Below are 17,920 nucleotides of genomic sequence, written 5' to 3'. Positions count from 1 at the left end.
ACCATTCCGCCGCTTAGCGAGTTGGGATTAAAATGGTTTTAGACTTGCAGTAGAAAGTGGCACTCAACTGGCCCCTACCACTGCTCAATGTCAGACCATTCACAAAATGGTTACTTGGCGAGAAAAAGTGGTCATTAGAGGTCTGGAGCTAAAATTCTTCCAGACTTGTAATGCCAATCAGTCTCGGTCATTGGCATATTAGAAAGAAACCACTTCAAATCTACGATTTGGGAAACCAGAAACTTGTTTAGATGATCGAATTGGTATTATTGACTTAGTGCTTGATTCAAATATAGTTCTTAATAACATAATGAACACCAACTTGATAAAATGGACAAATTCTCATGTTTCTCAATCATCATAACTAACACTCAATTTGTCCTATTAGTCTCTATATGATTCTTTTTTGATCAATGATAATAATGATATGGTCTGATCATGTTTGGGATGTTTCTATGTGTACATAATGCATCCTGTGAGTTTGGAAGTGTTGAGATGTGTTAAAGCTATTTGAGCAGTTTGGTCAGGTAAGGGAAGCTAGCCTATTGTTGTGATTTTGACTGTATATTGAAAGTGATATTATATGTTAATGGTGTGAAGTAATTAATGTTATAGCCTACTAATGAACTTATATTGATTCGTATAGAAGTTGTGATTTATGTTAAACGAGTGTTGTTATATGTTGTTGTGAATGAGATGAATTTTATTTTGATAGGAAAATCGAATGAGAAGATTCTAAGTTGAGAAATTGGCTTAATTGGTACCATTTAAAGATTGCTTTGCATTTGTTTTGGACCTAAAGGAAGACGTAGAGGTACCAATTAGAGTCAAGTGATCAAACTAGATTTTCCCCATTCATTAATTATATGGTTTCTATCATGGTGGTAGGCGACAGTAGAGGACATTAGGCGCTAGTTAAATTTTCCAAGTGTAGGAGTATTTTCGCCCCAAGGCATTCGACATGAGATGGCACCCACCACTTTGACAGTAAGCCTTTTATTTAGTTGTCGTTGGCTGAGCCTTTGCTTCGCTGGGCAAAACCAAAGTCAATGAAGTCACTAACTTTGTGTCGTTAGGTGTTATCTTGTGTCTTTGGGCACTAGTATGAAAATCTCATCCAGAGGTGTTTTAAGGGCCTTAGCGCTAGGTGCAAGAGTGGCCCATTGGACACCAAGCCCCTTGAGAGCAAGTACTAAGCACGCTTGTGATGTTGTTGGATGTCATTTGTGTTCTACATATTTTGTTAACCTTTTCTCATGCTTGTATGATATAAATGGTTATCTTAATGATGTATTTGGTTCGTAAGGATAAAAAATGGTATGAATGGACGAGTTTCAGGATATTTCCAAGGAGGGAGTCTAATTGAATGTGTGATTCACTAGAATGTGCTTTAAGGTAAGGACTATTTCATTTTGTTGAGTTATCCTAAACTCTAATAATCATTTATACTCATGTAGAGGAGAATGATTAAGTGGTGAGAATCGTAAGACTCCTATCAGAATAACTATTCCAAGATTCTTATGATTGTGTCAAGAACTAACCTTGTGTGTAGTAGCTCAAAAGAGTAGTGTATTACCATCACAAGTGCATGATTTTATAAGTCTAACTTAAGTACACTTATTCGGATAAGTTAAGGGTAGAAGAGGATAATTGTATGTATGATCTTGTTTGATGGTTGTAACTATATCTCATGTGTAAATTACATGACCTGGTATATTGTCATTATATCTATATCTCTTTTTTAGGTAGTGTACCTTGTTACGTGTTTTGTTGGTTGTTGTGTTTTGTCTTCTTATTTTTGTAGTGATCACCTTTGTGGTGTGAGCAAAGGATGATACAAGAGTGGATGCATCAGTGGATGTTGAGGAGCTTGAAGTTTGATCCCTCAAGATAAATAGTATTTTGGAAAAACTCTCTAGTTTAGTAGTTTCCTTGTATATATTATGTTAATATGGTTATTTTGTTTTGGACATTTTTGTAAATATTATTTATATTCTAAATAAATATGTTATTATCTATTAAGTATGAAATCTCTTTTTTAGTATTAAATGAGATATTACACGGGTATCCATGGATACCCGTATGTTTTAAAAAAATTGCAGAAATTTTTTAAATATTTAATAAGATTTTTGTTGTGGGTTTGATACTAGGTAGACACTATCTATGTTTGACTCTACCTGTTGTCATTGTTAAGAGCATATAGGATACTAACATGGACACACATGATAATATCATTTGCTACTTCAATAAATCTTTAATGTCGTGTAGTCAAGATGATTACTTTCATAAAAGAGAAAATTTAATTTTTGTCTCAAAAGTTAATCAAACTAAAATAATTCTACAACTAATGATATTGTTATTTCAATATATATATATATATATATATATATATATATATATATATATATATATATATATATATATATATATTTGTTTCGGTAGGGTTAAGATTCCTAACTCAAAGCATTCAAAGTTGTCCACTCCATCATCCATTTGCGCTATTCTCTCTCTTCTCCTTGTCCTAGGTGCGTGAGAGGGCAAGACACCCGACGATCAAGTCAATTATTCACTCAATAAATTCTATAATAAGAATGAGAGTAATGATAGTTAAACTACTTGCCTTTTTCATATATTTATAAATATTATATTGAGCTTACCATTAGGTCTGACTCATTTACTACCATGACATTATTCCTATTAATTGTCAATCAATGACAATTATTCTCATTAACTGCTCATTAGTAGCTATTATTGCTCAGATTAATTGTCATTATTGGCTATTCCAAATCGGTCGGTCATTTTCTTGTTGGAGGATCGATCGATCCTTGGCTGACCGATGGTCATACAATACAATATTCGTTCCTCAATTTCTTCTCTTTGTTAATTTTTATTTAAAGTATTGTTTCCTTATCTGTTTTGAGAATAAGATATTGTCACAGATTATTTTTTGAGTTTTAAATCTTATGTTTTGAAAGGTAAAGATAATAAAATAAAAATATGAAAGAAAAATATAATTAGAAGTAAGTTCTTAACTCTGGTTTTAAGATATGCATGAGAATAATATTTTATCTGTATAATATATTTTGGATAAAACAAAGTTGTTTATAACTAAATATTTTATCTATTCAATATTTATAGAAAAAAGATAAAAGTATAACATTTAATATATATTATCAAGTTCATTTATGGTAATCTTAAAATAACTATCGATTTAAAGTTTTAATTCACAACAATTTAATCAATACAAATAAACTATTTTACATAGATTATATATATATATATATATTACGACTAATATTAGTTAAATACATATATCTAAGTTTGAATTCGGCGCCTTACATTTCAAATACTAATTATTGAGATATATTCTTAACGTCAACACTAATTAACTACATATATAATTTCAATTCAAGCCTTTATTTAACATGTAGAAACTATAAAGTAATTTAAATTCACAGAAAAAAAAGTAATGTCAATGAGAAAAAAAGGGGTAAATAGGAGGACATTATTCAAATGAGTAAAAAAAAGATAATGATAATGAGAATTAATGAGTTAACAAAATAATACAAAAAAATAAAAAAATAAAATAAAAAACAGGAATAAATAATTTAATTCTTTAAACCCAACCAATATAACAAATTTATACTTAAAATAAAATGCTTTTCAGCTAAATGAAGGAGAAAAAATCTTAAACAAACAAAACATATTGGTGTGATTCTAGTAACCTATGTTTTATAATTAAGTCTCTTAATTTATGAATAGATAACAAAGTATATATCACAAAAACAAACGTGTTATATACTTTCTTTTTTAACTAAAAGATTTTTATATTTCTTTTAATTAGGTTTAATTACTTATTTGATCTTTATTTTTGTCTAAAAATGTCAAGTTCTTTTAGTTTTTTTTAGTCTCAATTTGATTCTATTTTGTGAAAATTGATACAATTTGATTATCATTTTTGAAAAATTATGCAATTTAGTTTTTGTCATTAAATTTTTTGACGCTAGAATTATACATTACATAACCAAAACATTTATTAATAACTTCAATTTTGATGAAAAATCTTTTATCAATTTTAAGAAATTTAACGAAAATATATATCAATTACATCAATTTTTAACAAATCAGGACCAATCATCCATTTTCACAAGGCAATAGTTGTGTAACCAATTACATAATGAAACTGAATCCAAAATATTTTGTACTTTGTGATCCTTCTTAGGCCCAAAAAACACAACACAAATTTGTGCAGATGCAAGACACATTAGAATGATTCCAACGCATCGAAGAGGAGCATGATGAACCCATAAGGATTTTCAATATAAAAACCAGTTCCAAACCCAACAATGGCGATAAAAAAGGCCAATGATTAGCGTGCTCGATGCAAGTGAAACCAAGTGTATCCCAAACCGTCAAACACCTTCAAGTGACAGCCCATCATTACTCCAATAAGCATCATTATTCCATGCCTGCATAATTCACAAGCTCAAAACACCCTTCAACTTAAAATGGGTAAATATGAAAATACAAATTATTTCTTACGTTTCTCAACACGGTTCATGAGTTCATATCTTTAGTGCCTTTAGAAACCTTGCTAGGTATGAAACCAATGGTTCCATAGGATGGAAGTTGAATACTTGTAAATATGATGATGCACCATTTGTGTATGAAGCTGAAAGGCTATAAACTGAAAAACTGAGACTACTATCTTGTAGCATTGTAGCATAATTGGTTATCGACGATGTGTATGCTCTAATTGTGACATTTGATGTATGAACTGCAACGAACGCTTGTGAACCTAACATGCCATTTAATGTAGGATTGATGACCCATGCAACCCAACTTGAATAATTTGCATTGACTTTGTTGAATGTAACATCGACTACACCTGATGAAGGATGATAACATTGCATAGGATCCTAGGTTCCATAGGATCATAGATTATAGAGTGAGAAAGAGCGAGGCCTAAGGGCGCCATCGTCAGAAACCATGGTTCACCACAGTCTTGTTGGATGAGAGTTGAATACTTGTAAATATGATTATGCAACCATTTGTGTATGAAGTAGAAAGGCCATAAACTGAAAAACTGATATTACTCTCTTGTAACATTGTCGCATAATTGGTTATCGATGATGTGTATGCTCTAATGGTGACATTTGATATATGAACTGCAATGAATGCTTATGAACCCAACGTACCATTTAATGTAGGATTGATGACCCATGCAGCCCAACTTGAATATTTTGCATTGGCTTTGTTGAATGCAACATCGACTACACTTGATGAAGGATGATAATTTCAATGCAACGAGAATTCAAGAACAGACAAATCCTCAAAAGCTATATAGTTGATGTTCTTTGAAAACTTGTATGATTTCTATGATTGTGAGATGCTAGTAAGAATTCTTGCAGCTAAACATGTTAACAAACAAGAATAATATATTTTCAATTGAATTCATAACGAAAGAGAAGAAAGTAGAGAAAAATAATCAATTATATTGAGCTCAACCTTCTCTTCTTCTTTCTTCTCTTGCTTTTCTCTTGCTTTGCTCAATGCTCTTTTTCTTTTTCTTTAAACTTTTTCCAACAACCCCAAACTTGAACCATTCTCATGTACCATACATACATACTCTACATAGAATGGCTTAGTTTCAATACCAAGAGGGGGGGGGGGGGGGGTAAATTGGTGAAACACAAAAATCAGAGTCTTTTAAAAATCTTTTTCACAAACGGATGATCGTTCACAAGTTTCTTGAATTGCAAGGAATAAGATTTTTAAGTGCAGCGGAAATAGTTGACTACGTCAAAAGTAAAGTCGACTTTGAAAATTAAAAGTGCAGGGATAGAGAATTTAAACACGGGTTTTTATACTGGTTCGGCCAAACTGCCTACATCCAGTGTCCTTCAAATCCCAGGAAGCAAATGCAATATAATGATCAAGGTTCTTACAACAAAGATTTTATAGCGACCTCCACGTCAAAATATAAAACACCTTTCTAACCCTCTAATCAAAATATAGGCATATACAAACAATGAACAACAACAAGATGTCCCCTCTCCTGCAGTCTTTAATCACTTTGAACAATCCTCAAAGTCCAGAACGCTGCACGTTCTCTTCCGGTAGTCAAAACAGGGCAGCCACAATCTTCACAAGATTGAGAGAAGAAGTTGATCCCGTATTAAACACCTCAAGTGCAGGTTGATCAATCAGTCAATGCGCATAGATTCTTGCTCGTCAAGCAATCACCAAAGAATGAACACCTCGGTCTTTTTTGATGGATTCTTGGAGCTTTAGCACGTTCTACCAGAGATAAATAATTTGAAACAATTCAATCAAAACGTTAGATTCACAAAAGTCTCTACAGAAATCAAATTCGAGTCTATATATAGTTTTTTTACAAAACCGATGCTCCTAAGTCGACTATGCTACTAATAGAGTCGATTATACTTAAACAGTTATAATAGTTAGTAGTAGTCAAACCAACTTAATTGATTTCGCATTTAATACAGTTGACTCACAATCAATGCTTAGTCACAGATATAAAATATAACTGTTAAACATCACAAGCATTAACAAGTTTTGAAAACATAACTAACTAAATCGAGTAGCTTGCGCATACAGTCGACTTTGTAACACTTCAATGCAGTTTTGAAAAACTTTCTTTCCAAAAATACTCACATCACACTTTGAAAAAGTTTTTGCAAAGCTTGAGTTTTAATCGACTTACTTCATAGTGAAGTCGACTTAAAATTGTTGTTTTACCATATATTATAAGCTCAACAAAAGTGCATGTGATTTTCCTTTTCTAAAACATATGTCATGCAGTCACAGATAAGATCTCATGTAAAACATAGTGAATTGCAGCAATGACAGAATCAACACAAACATGTTCTCAAATAATCATAAACATGAAAGCTATGAACATGTAACACATTTAACAACACATGTTATTAATTATGTTGTCATCATAAAAAACCAGAAGTTCTTTGAGATTATAAGGTTTGGCTAAACCAGTGCTCCCCTTATCAACAATCTCAACACAAAGGATAAAACAAATTTAAAAATTTTTAAGTTAAAATTTTGGCATTGGCTTACAAGGGATAAGAACAGATGACCTTGATCATTTGTAACAAGCAAGCAAATAGTTCAACAGAAAAGCTCAGGCAAAATCAACTGTGATTCCAAAGCAATAACATTCAACAACAAAAAAATCTAGAGCCCAACCTCTCACAGGTTAATTCAAGTTCCACAATTTGATAAACATCACGCCAAGCACATTAATCATAATATAAACCATGCATCTATCTTAAACAACTATGAGAAACCACCATCTGTGCTTAAAATCTAAAGCAATCAATATCTCAACATCACTCACAAGTCAATAAGGCAAACACAAGATAATCTTACTTCTCATAATCAAACAATTTATCACTTCACACCAAACCATTGCAGACACTATCCATTTAACCAAGTACATCGCTCGATTAAAAACAAAATAAACAAAGTTCAAACAAGCATAAAAATAAAGAAACATCCTGATCTAGCAACATCCATCAAGAGATGCTGTCATTTAAATCCTCCTCATCCTCTATTGTCATCTGAATCATCCTCTTCATCATCATCCTCATCCTCATCATCCTCATCATCCTTATCATCCTCATCCTCATCCATTTCTATGGCTCCGGACATGCCACCTCCTCCACTAGCTTGGGCCTGGTCCCAAGGCCATGCAACTTCAACTCGAAAATCGTCTAGAGACATAAACTAGCGCTCAGGGAATGCAGAAGTCATACTCCTCAATAATGTCTGCTGACCTCTGTATAATGCATAAAACCTAGCATTTACTAATGCCATATGCATATCTCCCATATGAAAATGATCTGGCTAGGCAGATTGAGATCTCCTATGGGCCCTAAGAGGCTGAGGTGGTGGTACTGGCAACCCTTCTTCATCCAGTATGCAGTACTGGGTATAATAAGAAGCATTTATCTCCTTCCTAGGCCTCTTAAATGGAGGAACAAATGTATTAACCTCTGCTAGCTCATAGAGATGCGTAATAAGAGAAGGGTGCCCTAAAGGAGACTTACTGCTTGGAGCGTGAGCACATTGTTTAATTTCATTTGAAATTACTTGGACCACATTAATGTTCAACCCTCTCAGGACGCAGTAGACAAAAATGGCCCTTTGTGTTGTGATGTCTGACACATGAGAATAGGGCTGAATGTTAGCATGAGTGAATGCCATCTAATATTTAGCTAAGGGCGTGAGGAATGTCCCCTTGATGTGAATAGACACATCCTACCTATTCCTCTAAAAGTGTCCTCCTTGAACACAAAATGTTCGCTCCACTTCAGTAAAGTTAACGTCTTCCTCTAGCAAAGAAGCAAACTGACACTAGCTATCATCTCTTGGTCATTCAGTAGCCAAAAATATGTTAATTGTGTCAGCATCATACGAGATCCTCTTGCCCCTAACATAGCTCGTGTACCTCATTTCTCCTTCACCACCATAACACCTTGCATTTGCATAGAACTCTTTCACCAACACAATGCTAGTTGGTGCGGGGTAAGAAGCCTATTGCTCCCATTGCCTTCTGCTCAATTCTATCTCAAACTGAGGAGTTATGAGAGGTATCAGACCATCTTTTCTCTCCATTAATAATCTACGGTTTTGCATTGCCTCAAAGTTTCTTTCATGCATGTGGGAGAGAAACTTGTTAGAATAAAACTGTTCTTTTCTTTTTCTTCCTTTCTCAGTTTGTGCAGTTGTGGTTTTAACACGCTTTGAACCAGATGAAGAGGCCATATCTGCACAACAAATGTACCGAAAAGCATAACACTAATGAGTAACCCAAATAATAGTTCAATCAAACACATACTCATCAGGCATAACCCATTCTATTTCACATGCCAAGCACAATTCCTACACCAAATACATCATAACAAAGGACATTAAGCATAGGCATCTAAGACTTAAAACACAAATCAAACATTCAAATATCTCCTCTGCCAGTGTTGGGTGCCCCTCACAGAGGGTCCTCAGTGTCACTTGTACACAGTTATAGCCAACCAAAAAACCAGATTCAACACCCTAACAGACTCGCCTGCGCTGAGCACCTCTCAGAGGGCCCTCAACGCTGCATCAGTACCAAAATAACACCTTAGCTGGCCTATTGCCCAATGCAGATGCTTCCTACAAAAATCAACAATTAATGATCCATCAAGTTCAGTTCAAACACTGATTGCAACCATTATCTACTGCATGTGAATCAAAAATCATCAAAACACAAAGCTTTAGACACAAATGAAAATGCTTACTTGGATGGAGAATAGAACTTGAAAGATGCAACTAGAGAATTGAGAAAGTTAGGGCTTTAGTGGATATTAGCAGAAACAACTCGAAACCAACCCCTATTTGATGAATGAAAGTGATTTTTAGTGAATGGAGAAATTAGTGTTGGTGGAAAGGATGAAGGAAAGTTAGATGGAGAGCTAGGGCATAAGTTTGGCCGTCTAGAAGAAGTGTGTGTGAGAATGAGGGACTTGGGTGAGTGTTTTAGGGTTAGGGGGTTTAGTTGGGCTTAAGTGAGCTGAGCCCAAAACGGACCAATATGTGTTGTCAGCGACGCTAGGGCTAAGCGCCCCTCAAAAGGGCGTTGAGCACGACTCGACCATAAGTCCTCCCACCTGATCAGCTATCGCTGAGTGCGCCTCAACAGATGGTCCTCAACGTTCAAACTTTCTAATTCTCCAACTCAAGGTTTCACATTTTACATTTGAAACTCTTAAAACTTTATTCAGCATATCACAAACATTCACCCAAACCAGAACATACCATTGCATACTAGATCACACTAGACACATCAACAACAAACAAAAAACAAAAAACAAAAAATAAAAAATAAGGGTTTAGGAAGTTGGGTTGCCTCCCAATAAGCGCTTGTTTAACGTCATTAGCTTGACACCATTATGCTCATTTTATATTCTTGATATTGGCGTGCTTCTTTCTTTCATCACACTAACATAATTTCAAGAGCTTCCTAGTCACCACTTTGACTCTCCTAGAATACGGAGCCTCAATCTCAAGAACTCCCTTTGCTTTGATAGCCTTGATAACCCATAAACATGTTCTTGAATTTCACTGGTTTGCTAGGTTTGGGTTCATTATTTTCCAGCATAGAGTCTTGGTGCACTAGTTTCTCTTCATTATCTACACCATCTTCCTTTACTTTTAGAGAAAAACAATTATGACTCCTCTTGACCAAATTAGCAGCTTGATCAGGTACACTAGTCACTGATAGAACTTCATCTGTTAATTTAGAGCTAGTTTGTTTTACTTGAATTGGCTGCACATCGTTAAAGACATTAAAAGTCTCCTCTTCATCTTGATCTTTCAACGTTAAAACTCTACCATCTACATGAATGACAACCTTGGTTGTTTTCATGAATGGTCTTCCAAAGATGAGAGGGATCTCTACATCTTCCCCCGTTTTCATCACTACAAAATCCACTGGGAATTTGAGTTTGTCAATTTGGATCACAACATCTTCCACTACACCATAAGGATGCTTGACAGACCTATCTGCCATTTGCAAGATCATTCTTGTGGGTTTGATCTCCACACCATGAATCTTCTAGTGCATACATAGGGGCATCGGATTGATGCTAGCCCCTAAATTAACTAAAGCCTTCCCAATATCATGATTCCTAATAGTGCAAGGGATGGTGAAACTACCTGGATCTTTGAATTTGGGAGGGAGTCTTCTGCATAATGACACTACAATTAGCCTGCATTCAATTGTTTCTTCATCTAGATATTTCTTCTTTTTAGTAGTGAGAAACTATTTCAAGCATTTAGCATAAGCAGGAATTTGTTGCAATGCTTCAGTCAAGGGTATAATAATCTCCAATTTCTTGAAGGTATCCATGAAACGCTCAAATTGTTTTTCTTTTCCTTTTCTGAATATCTTTTTGGGTAAGGAAGGGCCTTCTCAATTAATTATCTTTTTTCTCTCTTGTCCTCTCCTTCTTCTTTTTCCTTTTTCTCCTTTTTTTTCGCTCAATTCCTCTTTCTCTCTACTCATCTTTTCTTTCTCAACAACTTCCTTCTCTTTTTTCTCAATTGTTCTCTCTACTAATATCTCACCACTTATACTCATGATGGAGTTACATTCCTCCTTAGGGTTAACTTCAGTATTAGCCCCAAAATTATTCTTAGAGTTATCCTCCAACTTTTTAACTAGTTGACCAACCTGTATCTCCCAATTTCTAATGGCATCTTCAGTGCTTTTATGATTGGAGATAGGCACTTGCATGAATTGTTGGAGTGTCTCCTTTAGCTTTGCAGTTCTACCAGATAAGGAGGGTTGTGGTTGTCATTGTTGTTGTGGTGGTCTATTGAATTGTCCAGCTTGCCTTGACCCATGCTTGAGTGAGGTTTCAACCCTTGGTTACTTGTTAACCCTCGGCAAGTGTACCGAATCGTATCAAGTAATAATAAAATGGTAAGGCCAAGTATCATTTCCCAAAGGACTCACGGCCTAAACAGTTATGTGATTTGTTGATTATCTTAGACTTGTAACCGAAAACATTGTTGTTGAACTATGAAAAATAAACATGAATGCAAAGTTTTGATCAATGGACTTGAAAAACGCAAAAATGGTTGATGTATAATATGAACGATTATGTTGTCGGTGTTTCGATTCATCCTATCCATTCTCATGTATTCAATAATTCATCTTTCTTCATTAATGTTAATGTCACTTTCTAATTTAGCTTAAACCCGATGTCTCGATGAAGAAAGCCTACTCCTAATCACTAGTTTACAATGTGTTATCTCCCTAGCAATTATTCATGCATTACATTCGCACAGAAGCTTAAAGGCAACCAATCCTCCTATCCCTATGTCTAGGAAATATTGCTCTTGGGGGAATTTCTTCAGTTCTAGATTTACTTATATGTGTCCATACCAATAACATCAATGATCATGCAATTGGATGAGTTAAACAAAGCATGCATATAGTATAGAAGAAAAAACCTAACAATTAATGAAAGAAAACATATAGAATATAGAACCATTTCAATACATGAGAGTTTCAAAGGATTACATCAGTTCCCGAACAACAATGAAGGTTTAGTTCACCCGTTTTTGCATCTTTCAAGTCCACTGATCAAAACTTTGCATTCATGTTTATTTTTCATAGTTCAACAACAATATTTTCGGTTATAAGTATAAGATAATCAACAAAGCACATAACTGTTTAGGCCATGAGTCCTTTGGGAAACGATACTTGGTCTTACCATTTTATTATTACTTGATACAATTCGGTACACTTGCCGAGGGTTAACAAGTTTTTGGCGCCGTTGTCGGGGATTAAAAATTTGTTTATCAAGTTTTTGGTGTCGTTGCTGGGGACTCGTGGTTTAACTATTCTATTTGTGTGATTATTGATTAACTTTGACTTGAATTTTATCTTTTTATCTTTTTGTTCTTTTTATCATTTTATTTATCTTTTTATCTTTTTATCTTTATCTTGTTATCTTTTTAGTTTATCTTTTCTATCTTTTTGTGCTAACAATTGTTTCTAGGGTTTTGTGTTCTTGTGTATACAGGATACAATTAGGACTAGGTGCAAGAAAACTTCAGAACCTCTTCTTGAACGATTGGACGAACGTAGAATGAGAAGGAGGATCCAAAATTCTAGAGAATTATTTCCTTCTTCGGAAACACTTCTACAACCTTCACCACAAAGATCTAGCTAGAGCACTGAAGAGATGGCCAAAGAGAACAATGTTAGACGTACTCTGGTGGACTACACCAATGTTGTTGGACCTCATCACTTTAATAGCGTTGCTAGGTCGAGGGTCAATGCTGCAAACATGGAGGTGAAACTGGCGTTGATACAATTGGTAAAAAGCAACCAATTTAATAGGCTATCACATGAAAGTCCATATGAGCATCTAACCACATTCAATGAGATTTGCAACACTGTGAAGATCAATGGTGTGCTGGATGAAGCTATAAAACTTAGTTTGTTTCCTTTCTCATTGGGAGGCAATGCTAAGTTATGGTTGAATTCTTTTCTGGAAGGTAGCTTTATTGAATGGGAAGCCGTGGTTTCAAAGTTCCTAAACAAGTACTTCCCACAATCCAAAATCAATAAAGGGAAGCAAGAAATTTCTTCTTTTAGACAAGGTATGGAGGAGACACTAGGTCAAGCATGGGATAGATACAAGACCTTGTTGAGAAAGACGCCTACTCATGGCTTTGACGAAACAACAATAGTCATTCTTTTCCTTGGAGGTTTTGGCTCACAAACCAAGTTGATGCTAGATGCCTCAGTTGGAGGTAATATTAAATGCAAGACTCCAAAGGAAGCCACTGAATTGATTGAGAACATGGCTACTAATGATAATGAGTTGCATAATGAGAGAGGAGCTCCAATTCAACAAAAGGGACTTCTATAATTGCAATCAAATGATGCCTTGCTTGCGTAGAACAAAACTATAACTCAACAATTGGAGAATTTGACAAAAACACTTTCTCAGTTGCCAAAGGAGCTAAAGAATGTTGCACAGGTTCAACAACAACTTTGTGAACTATGTGGTGGTGACCATATCAATGGTCAATGTGCTTTTCCAGTGGAGGTTTTAGAAGACATAAATATGGCAACAAGTATTTGCATTGAATGAGAAATCATCCAAGCTTGAAGAAACTCTTCAACAATTTATTCAGGTGACTATTTCCAATCATAAAAGCACTAAAGCTACAATTAGAAATTTAGAGATACAAGTTGGTCACATGGAGCTGAAAGATATGTTTGACAAGAGTTTTGGGGCTAATACTGAGGTTAACCCTTAGGAAGAGTGTAAAGCTATTGTAAGTACAGATGTTGAGAGGGTGAATGAGAAGAAAGAGAGAGTTGAGTTAGAAACAAATGAAGGAAAAGATGAGAGAAACAAGAGAGTGGAGAGAAAAGAAGAGATAATAGATGAGGATGAGAGAAAAGAGAAAGACAAGAAGAGGGGAGAGAAAAAAATTGAGAAAAATGAAAAAATTCTTCCTTATCCTAAGGGGAGTGAAAATATTGAGAAAGAGAGACAATATGGGAGCTTTAAAGATATCTTCAGGCAATTGGAGATTACAATACCTTTGAATGAAGAACTGCAACAAATTTTAGCTTATGCAAAGCACATGAAGCAAGTCTCCACAAAGAAGAGATCTCTAGATGAAAAGGGAAATTGTAGTGTTATTGAGAAGAAGCCACTTCCTCCAAAAGTGAAAGATCCAGGAAGTTTTACTATTCCTTGCGTCATTGGGAAGGAGAATATAAGGAAAGCCCTAATTGATTTAGGGTCAAGCATTAATTTGATGCCTTTATCTTTGCTCAAAAGGATTGGTGACCTTGAAGTCAAACCAACAAAGGTGACTTTTCTAATGACGGATGGATCTTCCAAGAAACCTTATGGTGTGGCAGAAGATGTGGTGGTTTGCATAGACAAACTAAAATTCCTGGTACATTTTGTGGTGATGAAGATGAAGGAGGAAGACCGTTTATGAAAACGACAAAGGTAATCATCAATGTGGATGATGGGATGATAATGCTTTAAGACTGAGGAGAAAAGGTGATCTTTAATGTCTTCAAAGTGGAGCAGTAGATTCAAGGGAAGGAGGCTAGTCATAAAGCTGCATGTAAGGATGCACCCTTGACTAGTTCAAAAGCTGCAAAGCCGGTCTTCAAAGGTAAAAATTGTTTCTTGTCACAAGTTAGGGAAGAAGAAAAGGATGGCAAAGAAAGGAAGGTTCATGATGACTTGATGGAGGCACAACTTAAACTTGGTACACCAGTAAGATTCAAGAACAGGTTGTGGGTTGTGAAAGACTATAGAGAGAATGGAGTGATAGAGATTGAAGCTCCATATTCAAGGAAAGTCAAAAAGGTGGACAGGAAACAACTGATGATTTGGTGTGATGAAAGAAAAAGGAACACCAATATTGAAGATGGAACTTGAACTTTATTGGGTCAAGCTAATGACGTTAAAAGAGCGCTTACTGGGAGGCACCCCAGTGATTTGAGAACATTAATTTCCTTAATTTTTTTATTTTGGTGATGTAATTTTATAAACTTTGGGACATTGATTCATGTGTTTTGAGATTGTATGGTATAACATCTACTAATGGATGCTAGATGGTTGAGTATCTCCTGAAGAATACTAGGTTAGCAGGCACCTACTGATGGGTGTTGGTAAGAAAGATTTGCACTTACTAAAGGGTTTGAGGATTTTAGGTCAAGCTCATGATCTTAAACAAGCGCTACCTGGGAGGCAACCTAATTGATTGACTTTATCTTTGTTTGTTTAGATTTTGCTCTAGTTGCATTTTAGGGATTGAATGTATGAGTGATGTGAGAACCTAAATGCATGGGTGAGTGAGAGGCATGGGTATAGGACACTTAGGGCAAGCTAAGAAGAAGGAGAGTTGGTGCCGCAAATGCCGCTCAATGGTAATTACCGCTGAGCGCGACTGCTGCAGATTTGGGTGGACCATTTTGTTTCAATTGGGCTCAGCGGGATTAGGCCCATTAGGTTATTTTTATACCCTAGGGCGCGACTTTGCTTCCATTTTCATATCTCCCTCTTCCCACACAGTCTCAAGCACTCTCCAAAGAGTTCTCTTCACTTTTCCCTTCTTTCCCCTTCACAAAATCTCTCTTTCAAACAATTTTGCACCAAGTTTGGGGTTTGGTGAGAGCATTGTTGTTCGGGGCTGATTTCTTCACATTCCTAGAGCATTTTTCGCTCATCTAGCATCTCCACCCAAGTAAGTATAAGCATTTTACATTCTAGGGTTTTTGAAAGCATGAATTGGTATGAACATGGTTATCTAAGTATGATTCTTGAGGGATTTTGATTTTTATGCATGATTAGATGAATTAATTGCTGTTTGGACTGATTAAACTGCTTGATTTGGGTCTGGACCTAGGAAGAATGCATGTGGGTGGAGATTAGGAGCATTTTTGCAAGATTTTGAAAAATCTGCAGAATTGCCGCTAAACGGAAATTTTCCCTAAGCACGATTCTGACAGAGTGGTTTTTATGCTTCTTTTGCTTGCTGGTTTTGATGCACAGGTTGTGCTGAGGGCTTTTGATTACCCTCAGCGGTGATAGGAATGGTTTTAGGGAGTTGTTTGTGGTTTACTAATGCTTAATGAGGTTTCTTGTGGTTTTGTGAATTGTGTTTGATGCAAGGATGACCTCCTCCTCGGGCAAGAGAATCAAGACTATAGGATCCAAGAGGAAGGATAAGGAACCAAAACGCTCCTATGCTAGCAAGTTCCTTTCCCGCAAGCATAAGCGCTACTTCAATGTTGTCCAAGATAGGAGGGTATTAATGGAAAGGAAGGTTGGACTGATACCTGATTTTGCTCCCTAGTTTGGAGAGCAATTGGAGAACAGGAATTGAGGAAAGCTAGCCACTTATCCTTCACCAGCTAACATAGCAGTGGCGAACAAATTCTACACCAATGCAAGGAGGTTGGGTGATCATCATGCTGAGGATTATTTGAGCTATGTTAGAGGACACGCCATTCGATATGACCCTGACTCCATTAACAGATTTTTAGATACTGAATGGGCTGGTTAGCAGTGTCAGTTTGCTCTCAATATGGAAGAAGGATCAAACTTTGGTGATGTGGAAAGTGTGTTATGTGTGCCTGGAGGGCACTTTCAGAGAAATAGGAATGGTGCAGTAGTGAACATCATGAGAGCTAATCTGACTCCTCTAGCAAAGTATTGGATGGCATTCTCTCATGCCAACATCCAGTCGTGTTCACATGTCTCAGATATTACTGTTAGCAGGGTGCTTCTTTTGTACTATGTGCTCAGAGGGACGAGCATTAACATTGGCCAAGTCATAGACAATGAGATACAGGTGTGTGCCAACACTATGAACAATAAAGCACCCTTGGGGCATCCCTCTTTCATTACACACCTATGTGAGCTAGTTGGGGTGAATATCTTTGCACCACCATTTGAGAGGCCTAGGAAAGTTATTGATGAGGCCTATTACAGACAATATTATGGAGGTGATGAGGCAACTCAACCAGTACCACCACGCCATCCTCGTAGAGGGAGAGGACCACCATAGGGTCAGGCATCTACAGAGCCTCAGGAGGCAGAGCCATTTCAGATGAGGGACATGTATATGTCTCTTAGAGATGCTAGGATGCAATCCATTCATAGAGGGCAGATGGCCACAACTGGGATGATTATTAGGATGTATGATAAACCCCCAGCACATGGTGGACCATGGATGAGTTTCATAATATGGTGGCGTGGCCAGAGGAGCAAGCCCAAGGCAGTAGAGCTGGAGCAGCTAGAGCTTCAACTATGCATGATAAGGATGATGATGATGAGTTTGAATATGCTGAAGATGATGGAGAGGAGGAAGATTCAGATGACAACATGGGTTGATGAGGAGCTGATAGCATCTACTGATGGATGTTATCACCTCTAGAGTAGGATTTTTTATCTTTTGTTTTGTATTGTTGAACTTATTTGCATGATGTACTCAGTGCGAAACTTTATCTGCTATGATGGTTTTCTTGTGATTTATGCATGATGAGTATTGCTTGATGATGCTTGGATATTGATTGATGTTGAGATTGTGCATTATATGCTGATATATAGGGTTTTGTTCACGAGCTATGTGAACAAATGCATGATGTTGTGGTGTTGATTATGATGCTAAGCAGGATGTGTATGTGGAATGTTGAATGAGCCTATATGTGAGGTTTTGAACTTCAGGGTTTTTGTGAATGAGTGTTAGTACTTTGAAAGCATGAATGACTTTGCCCAGGTTTCTATGGTTGAATCACTTGCTTTTATGTATGATATGATCAAGGCCATTTGTTGGTAATCCT

This window comes from Vigna umbellata, chromosome 7 (assembly GCF_029865625.1).
Source record: "Vigna umbellata cultivar VRB3 chromosome 7, Vumbellata_1.0, whole genome shotgun sequence".
Lineage (NCBI taxonomy): Eukaryota > Viridiplantae > Streptophyta > Magnoliopsida > Fabales > Fabaceae > Vigna > Vigna umbellata.
The sequence above is the reverse complement of the archived record's forward strand: the minus strand, read 5'-3'. Positions refer to the sequence as shown.